The 10,393-nt window shown below is 42.0% G+C and overlaps 1 protein-coding gene across 3 annotated transcripts in view; it reads right to left on the reverse strand.

Annotated features, from left to right (window-relative positions):
* Nucleotides 1-1,538, reverse strand: part of LOC109519540 (leucine-rich repeat and fibronectin type-III domain-containing protein 2) — a 129,447-nt gene extending 127,909 nt beyond the window's left edge. For all 3 annotated transcript variants that reach the window (XM_019876130.1, XM_019876128.1, XM_019876127.1), the window contains exon 1: nt 1,032-1,538. The gene's annotated coding sequence lies outside the window, so the exon portion shown is untranslated. The remainder of the gene's footprint in view (nt 1-1,031) is intronic.
* Between the last annotated feature and the right edge of the window lie 8,855 nt (nt 1,539-10,393).

The raw sequence follows: 10,393 nt of genomic DNA on the forward strand, positions 1-10,393 counted from the left end.
TCAGTGAGTCATTTTGCGTCATACAGGTTTCAGTTTTCGTGAATTTGTGGGTCCTTAATGCATTGCTTTGACAAGAAATCTTAACACTCGATTCAGGAAACGAACCCTGGACGGGGAGATTTTTTTTTTTTTTTTTTAGGTGTGGGGGTGGGGAAGATCAATGCCCCATTGAGGGAGTCAGGTGCCGTCTCCCACTGCAGCTCACACTGTGAGCTGTGCATGGTTCTGTAAAAGCCACCAAAGCTCTCCAGGCGAGGAGTTGCGATTGCGACCCTCCAAGGAACTGCTTGTAATCCACAAAGTAGAGATTACTGCGGGTGGGGAGTGGGGGGGCTTCGTAAACTGCTTCCTATGGAACCTCGGAGTGGCTATCGGTCCTCCTATCCGACGCTCGCTCCCGATATAAACGATCGTGCGCGCGCACAGTCTGATATTCCACTGAGACGTTAAGTTTCTCAACATAATTATGCGTGAGCTCATTGGTGGCATACGCAGGCTATGAAAACAGCACGAATTGAACAGACACAATACCCCACTCCAATTACATTGGGGGCATTATTAAAAAAAGCGTTGGGGCGACCAACCCCGACCCTTCTATTCTATTTCACGTGCACACGCGCAATTTGCAGACCCCCAAAGTGCACCCGGAATTAGTGTGCGTCGGTTACGAGCATCACGATATACATCGAATCCCACGCAGCACCCTTTCCCCGCATTAAGAACAAAGCGAGGACTCCGGAAAAAAAAAGACCCGCCGGAACACGAACAGTCTCAGCAGTCTCTGCCGGACTGATCCCATTGCAATCGGGTTACCTGTGATAATCTAGGAGCAACCGTGAGCCACTTTCCAACACACCTCCGACACTGCAGAGTGCGCGTCGTGCATCAAAATCTATATATATTCTTTTAAGTATGAAAAACCTATTTGTTACAGTATGCATTCCACCCACTCGTTTGCTGCATTATAAACAGATAATGTAATGTGAAAGACTGCATGACAGAATCGGACATGATTTTTTTTCCCCCCTTACCTTTGAAGATGGATAACGATCCATTATATGTCGCCGCAGGCTCTATGAATGTGGATTAGTTGACCTGGTTCCCGGCTCCAGCCGCTCCCTTCGTCCATCTACTCAAGCCAAGATCTGAACTGCACAACCACCAGCTGCCTATCCGACAGCATATTCGCTTCCTCACTCGAGCTTCTTCCTTGACGGAGGGGGGGAAATGTCACCGGCAAGATCTCTGATGCTCTGAAAAGCTGCACTCGCTGAGAGCCAAACTGCGACGAAGCGCTTCACATCGCATGTGTAGTTTTCCCTTGAAGTAAAAATAAATCGGTTGGATGTGAGGGCTCTGCTGTAATATTTCCAATCGTCATTTCAGAGTGTTGCTACATGGCAACTATTTATACTCTCCACGGCGAGCACACTATGTCCTTGGAACTATTTTCCCATCTTTGCTCAAGGTCCATTCGATCCCGAAAGTTGACCAAAATTTAGATCCACCGAACAGAGAAGTTTGTTGGCTTTTGGTGAAGGGACTAGCAATGAGAGAGGAGGATGAACCAAGGTGGCTGGGACGCTGGGAAAATCTCTCAGCAGCTGCTGGGAGGATGGGCGCGCAGGCAGGTCAGTTAGCACGGGGAGCGCATTTACGCAAACACTTGGAGGGGGGTGAGTGCGCAATGGCCGTGCGTAAAAAGACACAGTTGGGTTGCACGCTCCACAGCCTGCGGTGTCGTGCTGTGTGCGGGAGATTAAGGAGCAACCACGGATTAGTGTCTTCTTAGCGGTATTTAGCATTCATGAGAACAAAGTAGCCGATCAGGTGCAGTGTACTATCTGTTGTTCTAAGCGCATTGGTCCCTCAAAACCCTTCTGACAGTCATAAAGTTTCAAGTTCTCATGAGAAATCCACAACAAAGAGTTCCCCAAAAGGGGACAGAACACATTCATCCACAAAATATACATTGAAGGATTCTGTATGTTTTTAAATCTAATGGTTTCGGTAGTGTCAAACTGCAATGTATCAAAATGAAAACAGCGTCCAATATTTTCGTTGGTTCAGTTTGTTACCCGAGTGAAAAATGTTCGTAACATCTATGTTTTCCACGGCTTTTGAATAACTTTTGAATAACTTATTTATACACTTATTTTGATTTTATCCTTTTATATTTATTTAGGCGGCCGGTGAAGCCAGTGGTTAGCGCATCGACCTCACAGTGCAGAGGTACCGGGTTCGATCCCAGCTCCGGCCTTCCTGTGTGGAGTTTGCATGTCTCGTGGCTGCGTGGGTATCCTCCGGGTACTCTGGTTTCCTTCCACATTCCAAAAACATGCATGGCAGGCTGATTGAACACTCGAAATTGTTCCTAGGTGTGAGTGTGATCACGATGGTTGTTTGTCTCTGTGTGCCCTACGATTGGCTGGCAACCGGTTCAGGGTGTCCCCCGCTGACTGCCCGAAAACAGCTGGGATAGGCTCCAACACGCCCCACGACCCTTGTGAGAATAAAGCGGTTCAGAAAATGGATGGATATATTTCTTTCTCATTACTATGATTTCTTCTTTAAAATTTTTGTTTGCTCCATGTACAGCACTTTGTATAAAGAGGTGGTTGTTTTAGAGTGCTCTATAAATACAGCTGAGTTGAGTCCCGAGAGGCAAACAAAGCTCCCTTTCTTTTGTATTTACGAACGTTTTGTTGTCAGATCCATTCAAATGGCCCGACAGCCCACAACCCTGGCATTTTATGCTGATCGCTTCCGTCTTGTCCTGCCTGACGTTGTCACGCTCTGGGTCCCCAGTCAGAATGACCAGAACACACTCTGGCACCCCCAGACTGTGGCACATTCCAATTATGGTCTAAGTTTCCGAAAAGCCAAAGTGGAGCAGAAGGCACTCGTTACGTATCCCAAAGTATTGTTACCTTATGAGCATAGTCAATACCAAATTGATACGCAGATTAAAACGAGTATCAATATGTTTTTGTTTAGGTTACATTTGGTTTTGTTCCCTCATGTGCCCTTTTTTGTGTCCACCTCTTCTCGTCATCCATGTCCCTCGTGTTTAACCAATCGGCTCCCTCGACCCTTTGTGTCTTGTCCAGGTGTTTCTCGGTGTCTCATCACTTTGCTTGTATTTAGTTCCATGGGTGATGTCAGTCTTGGTTGGATCATTTTAAGTGTCTGTGTGCTCCTGTCATGTTTTGTTTCTGTCATAGGTTTTTCTTCCTTTGGTTCCTTGGGGTTTTCAGGACTTTGTTCAAGTACTTCAGTTAGTTTTTCTCCAGTGTACTTCTGTTTGTATTTTTTGTTAAATACATCTTGCTCAGTCCACCCTGCTCCTCCCCGCCTCTTCGCTTTTTTGGGGTCCTCCAACTACCATCATGTGAAACGTGAATTGAGAAAAAACATGCCAACCTGCATTAAGTTAAAGGGAGCATCAAAGGGGTGACTATGTACGTCTTCCCTCCTATTTGGCATTTTTGCAACATTTCTAAGATGAACTGCAGCAAGAGGTAATCAGAGAAGAAGAATGGGAGTTGAGACGTAAGAACACACTGGAAGTTATGTGACGTAAACAAAGTCACATTCAAAGCAGCATGACACAGTACCATGAACAAGTATTTGCCTCCTTCCTGATTTCTGGTTCTTTGCATATTTATCACCCAAATAGATTTCAGTTCATCAAACCGATTTTAATATCACACAGAGACAACCTAAGGAAATACAACATGCAGTTTCTAAATGCCAATTTAATTAATTTTGATACACAAAAAATTAAATAAATTAATCCAAACCTACCTGTCCCTATATATATATATATATATATATATATATAACACAATAACAGATTGACAAAAGGCAAGCAAAATTTATGAAAGGAAAATTAAAAAGTAAGTAAAAGAAAAACACACATCATCACAGTTGTATGCTCAAAGGAGCAGGAAGAAGGAAACAACTTATCTTGTCCTACTCCTTATTGTGGAGTAATATGAATTGATCATTTTTCAAAACAAAAAAGAAGAAAAAGTCTACATATCATCAAATACCTTTACCATTATGTATACTATACTTTTCTATTTATACACCTTTCAGTTTGTATATATATAATTATTCTTTCTCCTCTTTGTTTCAATTTTCTCATATTCATTATAATTACTGCATTTCTTGAGTACAATTGATAAGTTGATCAAAAGTAAAGTAAAAATAAACCTACTAATGGGTTCAAAGAAATTATTGCAAACACAACAAACACTAAGATACAATATGCGAGACAGTCAACGGTGTGACGAGACACAAGGGAAGTTTGCTGGGTGAGGCTGCGATAATGCGCAGCCAATCAGCTCATGGGATAAATTCACTTGTGCTGCCATTGGTCGATGTCACGCCGGGAACCAATCCTGCGCCTTGTTTGAGTGCATGTACAGTACACTACAGTACATGTACAAAAGCCTCTGAGTCACGTCAGCTCTTTGTTCGGCATGCAGGGAAACCTTCTCTCCTGCGCATCAACATGAAGCAATGCATCTTTCCACACTGTGGCTGCCAATATGGCTGTATTTTTTGTGATTTGTATATTTTGATTATTTAGTTAACGTGTGTGTGTGTGTGTGTGTGTGTGTGTGTGTGTGTGTGTGTGTGTGTGTGTGTTTGTGTGTGTTTTTTTTAATGAATACAGTATTTTGGAAAACAGGAAGCACGAAGTGGCGAGGGATTAATGTATTATAAATTAAACGGATCATGTTTTTTTCGATACAACAATGAATCTCACCGCAATGTAGAATAGAAACATAAGAGCACATACCACATAATAAATGGCAATGTAAACAAAGTTTACCATATTTTCCGCACTGTATGGCGCACCTAAAAGCATTCAATTTTCTCAAAAGCTGACAGTGCACTTTATAATCCAATGTGCCTTATATGTGGATCAATATTCAAATTTATTGGATGTAGTATTTTAAATGTTCTGTAAAGCGCTTGGTTACAGCTGCGGCGCTTGTAGAAGTTCTGTATCAATAAAGTTGTGTTGTATTCCCTTTAGCATAGCTCCATCTAGTGGATGCATAACACAACTGCAGCCACTATTGTAGCTTCTATTCTATGCGCCTTATAATGCGGGTGTGCTCTATATATGAAAACAGTTTTAAAATAGGCCATTCATTGAAGGTGTGCCTTATACTCCAAAGCGCCTTTTCGTGCGGAAAATACGGTACTTGCATGTTGAGGATTTTTTTTTTTTTTTTAATGGCACATGGCCTACTGAGTGATATCAGTCACTGCAGTCAGTCGGTATGAGGGTCAGTTGCCCTCTGCCTTGCCTTGAACTGTCTCAGCAGTCGAAGAAGTCAAGGCACCTGAGGCATTATTTCCCATGGGAGAATTGTTTCAAAATCCATGTCGACAAGCATCCTAAAACAGATTGCGTTCAACTTACAGGCTCCATTGTACAGCCGTTTATGCCAACAGGGTTGTTTCGCCCAACACCGACTGAAGTGGTATCACTTAAAGCAGCCTTAGATGGAGACACTGACTAAATAAATAAATAGTGAGTAAAATCTACTGTATGGAGATTAAGTTGGATAAAAGTGTGGTTGTCCAAGCCTCCAGCTTATCTCTGCTTGGTCAAAGGGAATGAATGCATGAAATGGCAAAGACTACATTTTACTAATCGGCTGCACCAACTGTGACCTTGTTATCCACCCACTGAACAGAAGAAATGGTTCGAAGAGGTGTGGTCGTTGCTTGTGGTTGCTTTTTATTTTTCTTGGCTTCAGTCAAAATTATGTCTGCCATTTTTGGGGTGCCAGCATGAAAGGAATATTATGCCTGGTGGTGTTTGTGAGTAGAAAATGGGATCACAAGCATTTTTTTTTTTTTTTTTATTCTGGAGGCTCCGGCCTTTTCTTGGCTTTCCTTCTTATCGAGGCAGACAGTTGGAGATGTGGCGACTGTGCCCGCGTAGCCCACTGTGCCATTTATCTGTGTTTGGATCTTCTTTTCAAATACACTTCAAGTAACGTTCTGACTTAAAAACGGGCGATAGAACTAGGGAAGTGACACCCCCCCACCCCCACCCCCTTGCCAGCAGATGCTTGGCTCTGAAATGAGCATAAACATCAACCTGTGCATTTGTGATTTGCCGTTCTTCTTGGTAATAACATTTGATTTGACTTTTGTTTTCGGCATAATAATGTGAATCCTTTAGCACTCAGTGAACATAACTTTCAAAACCACAACCCACCTGATCAATTTTGCTGACCATGTCCATTCGGTAATGACCTCCGAGACTTTATATTTTAATGGCTACTTGAAGATGATAACAGAGAATGTCGCGGAGCTCATCTCTCGCAATGGTCTCCTGATCACCACAATCAACCCAATGTATTTAAATGGCCACCACTGCCGTAATTTCACTATCCTAGTAGAAAACCTTTGGGATGTTGGAGCAGGACATTCATTTAATGAATCTTGGCAGTATATACCGTTGTCACTGATCTCTATTCCACAGCACCAGACACTTTAAAGCGCTCAAGGACTTCTGTACAATTGCATACTTAAATTTGCTCTACAAATACTACAACTGGTCACTTTGAAAAATGGTGCAACGATTATCTGCACCAACTGTACAAACATGAAAGTATTGTATTCTACCACTGATCACTTTAGCTCTGCTTGATACTTTGCACATCGTCTCATAGCTATCATTGGGTGGTACTACCGCAAAGCGGTCCACTTACATTGCGGAATGTCCTTCCATACTTATTTGTCATGTCCTTGTTTATGATGATACTAGTGTAGCCTGTACTACCGGAGACAAATTCCTTGTGTGTTGAACATACTTGGCAAATAAAGATGATTCTGATTCTGATATCCTAATAACACCGCTGACGGTTTGGCCATTGTCATGGTTTGATATTTATCGCATAAAATGAAAAAAATGCAAGAGGAATATTTTTCTGAAGCTTTAAAATCCGTTTTATGTCTGCACTGTAGTCCACTCTCAAGTCACAACTAGGGACAATCTACAGCAGTGATTCCAAACCACTGTGTGGCGGGCACATTAGTGTGCTGTGAGACCTCTAACGGTGTACCACGGGGAATTAACACATTTTACTTAATTGGTGACAAAATTATTTCAATATCAAATAATGTATCTTTGTCTATCTATGCCAGAAACTTATAGTGACAAAAAGAAAAAATAAATGTTCTCCTATTAGATGGCAAAAAGTATGAAATTGACATATGTGTTCTCTTTTTGTGACGAATTTTGGGGGCTCTCATTTTTATAACCTTGTATATGGAGTCACAAGAAGGGAGTGCCGAGAAATGTTTTTACCGCATAGTAACTGGTTTAAGATGGTTCTTGTTCTCCATTTCTCTGACGTATTTTTCGTAGTTCACCACGCCCCATTGGGACATTCTGTTTACCGGTACTCCTATTTTTACCGTATTTTTGAAAATTCACCATCAACAGTTGGTGCTTCCCCAGCTGGGTAACAAATGTTTCCATAACCAACCATACCATCCCATTTCTCAGAATTGTAATGATAAGCACATTCATTTGTAATATTAAATCGCATGAAACATATTTGTGAGAATATGATCATGGGCACAACCCTTAAATATATTACAAGAAAAGCTGTTTCTGGATACATGTAGTGGCAAAAACAATGATCAATTCACCACAAACAAGTAGTTGTCAGCAAGCAAAATCAAATTTGGATTATTTAGCGTCATGATCCTGTTCTTGTGTCTCCAGCAGGTGGCAGACTAGCTGGGTAACATATTGATATCAACCTTCTGAATACACATAATCATCATTATACTTCGCCAAGCTGATCGTGTGTGTGTGTGTGAGTGTGTGTGTGTGTGTGTGTGTGTGTGTGTGTGTGTGTGTGTGTGTGTGTGTGTGTGTGTGTATGTCACTACTTCTCTCACATGGAACGACAGGCTTAATCAACTCTTTTGTCTTATCATTTGTTTCTGAATACATGAGCAATCTTGTATATATGTATATATATATATATATATATATATAGTAGTTGTCAGCAAGCAAAATCAAATTTGGATTATTTAGCGTCATGATCCTGTTCTTGTGTCTCCAGCAGGTGGCAGACTAGAGCCAATCCTTCAAAGTGCACACCTGCTGCCAATGTCCTCATTATTTAGCCGTGCATTTAAAGACTGACAAACTGCCTGCAATTTGTTGGATTATTGTTGACCTTGTTGCTGCTCTTGCTCGAGTTACCATTTTCTAGACCTCCCGCTCTTGTCGGAGTAGTTCTTGTTCTTTTAGTTCAACGTTTTTGTAAGGATAGTCTTTGTTTTGTCATTTGATCTTGATTTTCTTTTGTCGAGTGAATTGGACTCTTGACATTTCGTTTGGTATGCTCAGGTTAATTATGTCCTTGCCTTTTGTAAGCGCTTTTTGTTAATGTCTTGTTTTTATTTCCCTTGTTTTTGTTGACCAGCGATTTCTGTTTCTACTTTGTTGGTGCGCTTTTCGTGAATATTTTTGTGACGGGGTTTTGTCTGGTGTCTACGATTCTGGGATCCTAAACATTATTTGGTTCGTTCTGAACCTGACATTTAGTTTGTGTCAAACTATGTTTTAATTCGTTTGTGCACAGGTGCAGAGTTCGATTCTGGCTCCATCCTTCCTGTGTGGGGTTTGCATGTTCTAACCGTGCCTGCGTGGGTTTTCTCCGGGTACTCCAGTTTCCTCCCACATTCCAAAAATATGCCTGGCAGGCTGATTGGACACTCCAAATTGTCCCTAGGTGTGAGTGTGAGTGTGGATGGTTGTTCATCTCTGTGTGCCCTGCGATTGTCTGACAACCGGTTCAGGGTGTCCCCCGCCTACTACCCGAAGACAGCTGGGATAGGCTTCAGGATGCACGCGACTCTTGTGGAGATAAGCAGGTTGAAAAATGGATGGATGGATCAACCTTGGTGCTTGTTCACATTTATATATTTTATAAGTTCTCTGGAGTAAATTTCCTTTGACATGTACGCCACTTTATTCTGTCCACACTGTACCTTTCATCGTAATAGGCTTGGTGAGATTAACAGATATTGACCTTTAACATCCTTGAACTGTGTCAGTATTCAATATAACCTTTTGAATACTCTCTATGAAAGACACTTTTTGCACGCATTCTTCCTCCACCCCCTTTATTTTCTTTTGCTTAAACATTTCTGCTCACTGAATCTCTAATTCAATCCACATAATAAAACGAGTAAATATCATATTGAATGGGGTTAGGCATCGAAAGAAACTGGAGTTAAGGGTAAGCACCCGGAACTTGAATTCCACCCATTCCGGGGTTAAATATGCTTTTATTATTGCGTAGGCGCCTGACTTTCATGCAATGAATGATACTGGTTGCGTTGATCTCAGTACTACATCTTATCGGGGATCCGCTATATGCGTACCGCTGTTTCTTACTACTGATATAGGGACCTCTATGTGTACCAGAAATAAACATTTTTACAACAGTCAGACAATGAGACGTGCAATAAATCAGTAAATTAAAGCTCAAACTACTTGACATTATTGTTACCCCAGCTAATCATTTTATTATCGGAATCAATGAGGTGACGGTTAATAGGGGGTGTAAAATGAGCCGGGAGTGATTGATGTATTCATTTGAACCATTTCATGGTCAGAAGCCTGAAAATTACTGACACTAATGTCATTGTTATCCGACTGTAGTGATGTTGCACTTATCAAGAAGGACACCACCTAATTGATAGGTCCTCTAATGTCGCATAATGTCAAGAACACACTTGAGTCCTCATTCAATAAACTGATTTAAATGATGGCAGATGTTCTAAATATAAGCGTACTTGTAATGTCTATACAAACTAAATAACACTATTGAACCTAATTACAAAACCTAAGGATATAAATCGCTTGATTTATTCAGAATTGAATCAATTCCTCCCCCACGTTCTTATGGTGGTTTGACAACATTGAGATTGCCCCGCACATGCCCGGTGGTCGACAAGCTCGCGCGTTGGCCTCACAGTGCAGAGTGTTCAGGATTCGATTCCGGCGCCAGCCTTCCGGTGTGGGGTTTGCATGTTTTCCCCATGCCTGCGTGGGTTTTCTCCGGGTACTCCGGTCTCCTCCCAGATTCCAAATACATGCATGGCAGGTTAATGGAACGCTCAGAAGTAACCCTAGGTGTGAGTGTGAGCGTGGATGGTTGTTCGTCTCTGTGTGCCCTGCAATTGGATGGCAACCGATTCAGGGTGTATCCCGCCTACTGCCCGAAGACAACTGTGATAGGCTCCAGCCCCCCCGCGATGCATGTGAGGAGAAAGCGGATCGGAAAATGGATGGTGGATGCCCCGCACGTGATAGACTTGTGCCGGTGGT

This window comes from Hippocampus comes, unplaced genomic scaffold (genome assembly GCF_001891065.2).
Source record: "Hippocampus comes isolate QL1 unplaced genomic scaffold, H_comes_QL1_v1.1 scaffold252, whole genome shotgun sequence".
Lineage (NCBI taxonomy): Eukaryota > Metazoa > Chordata > Actinopteri > Syngnathiformes > Syngnathidae > Hippocampus > Hippocampus comes.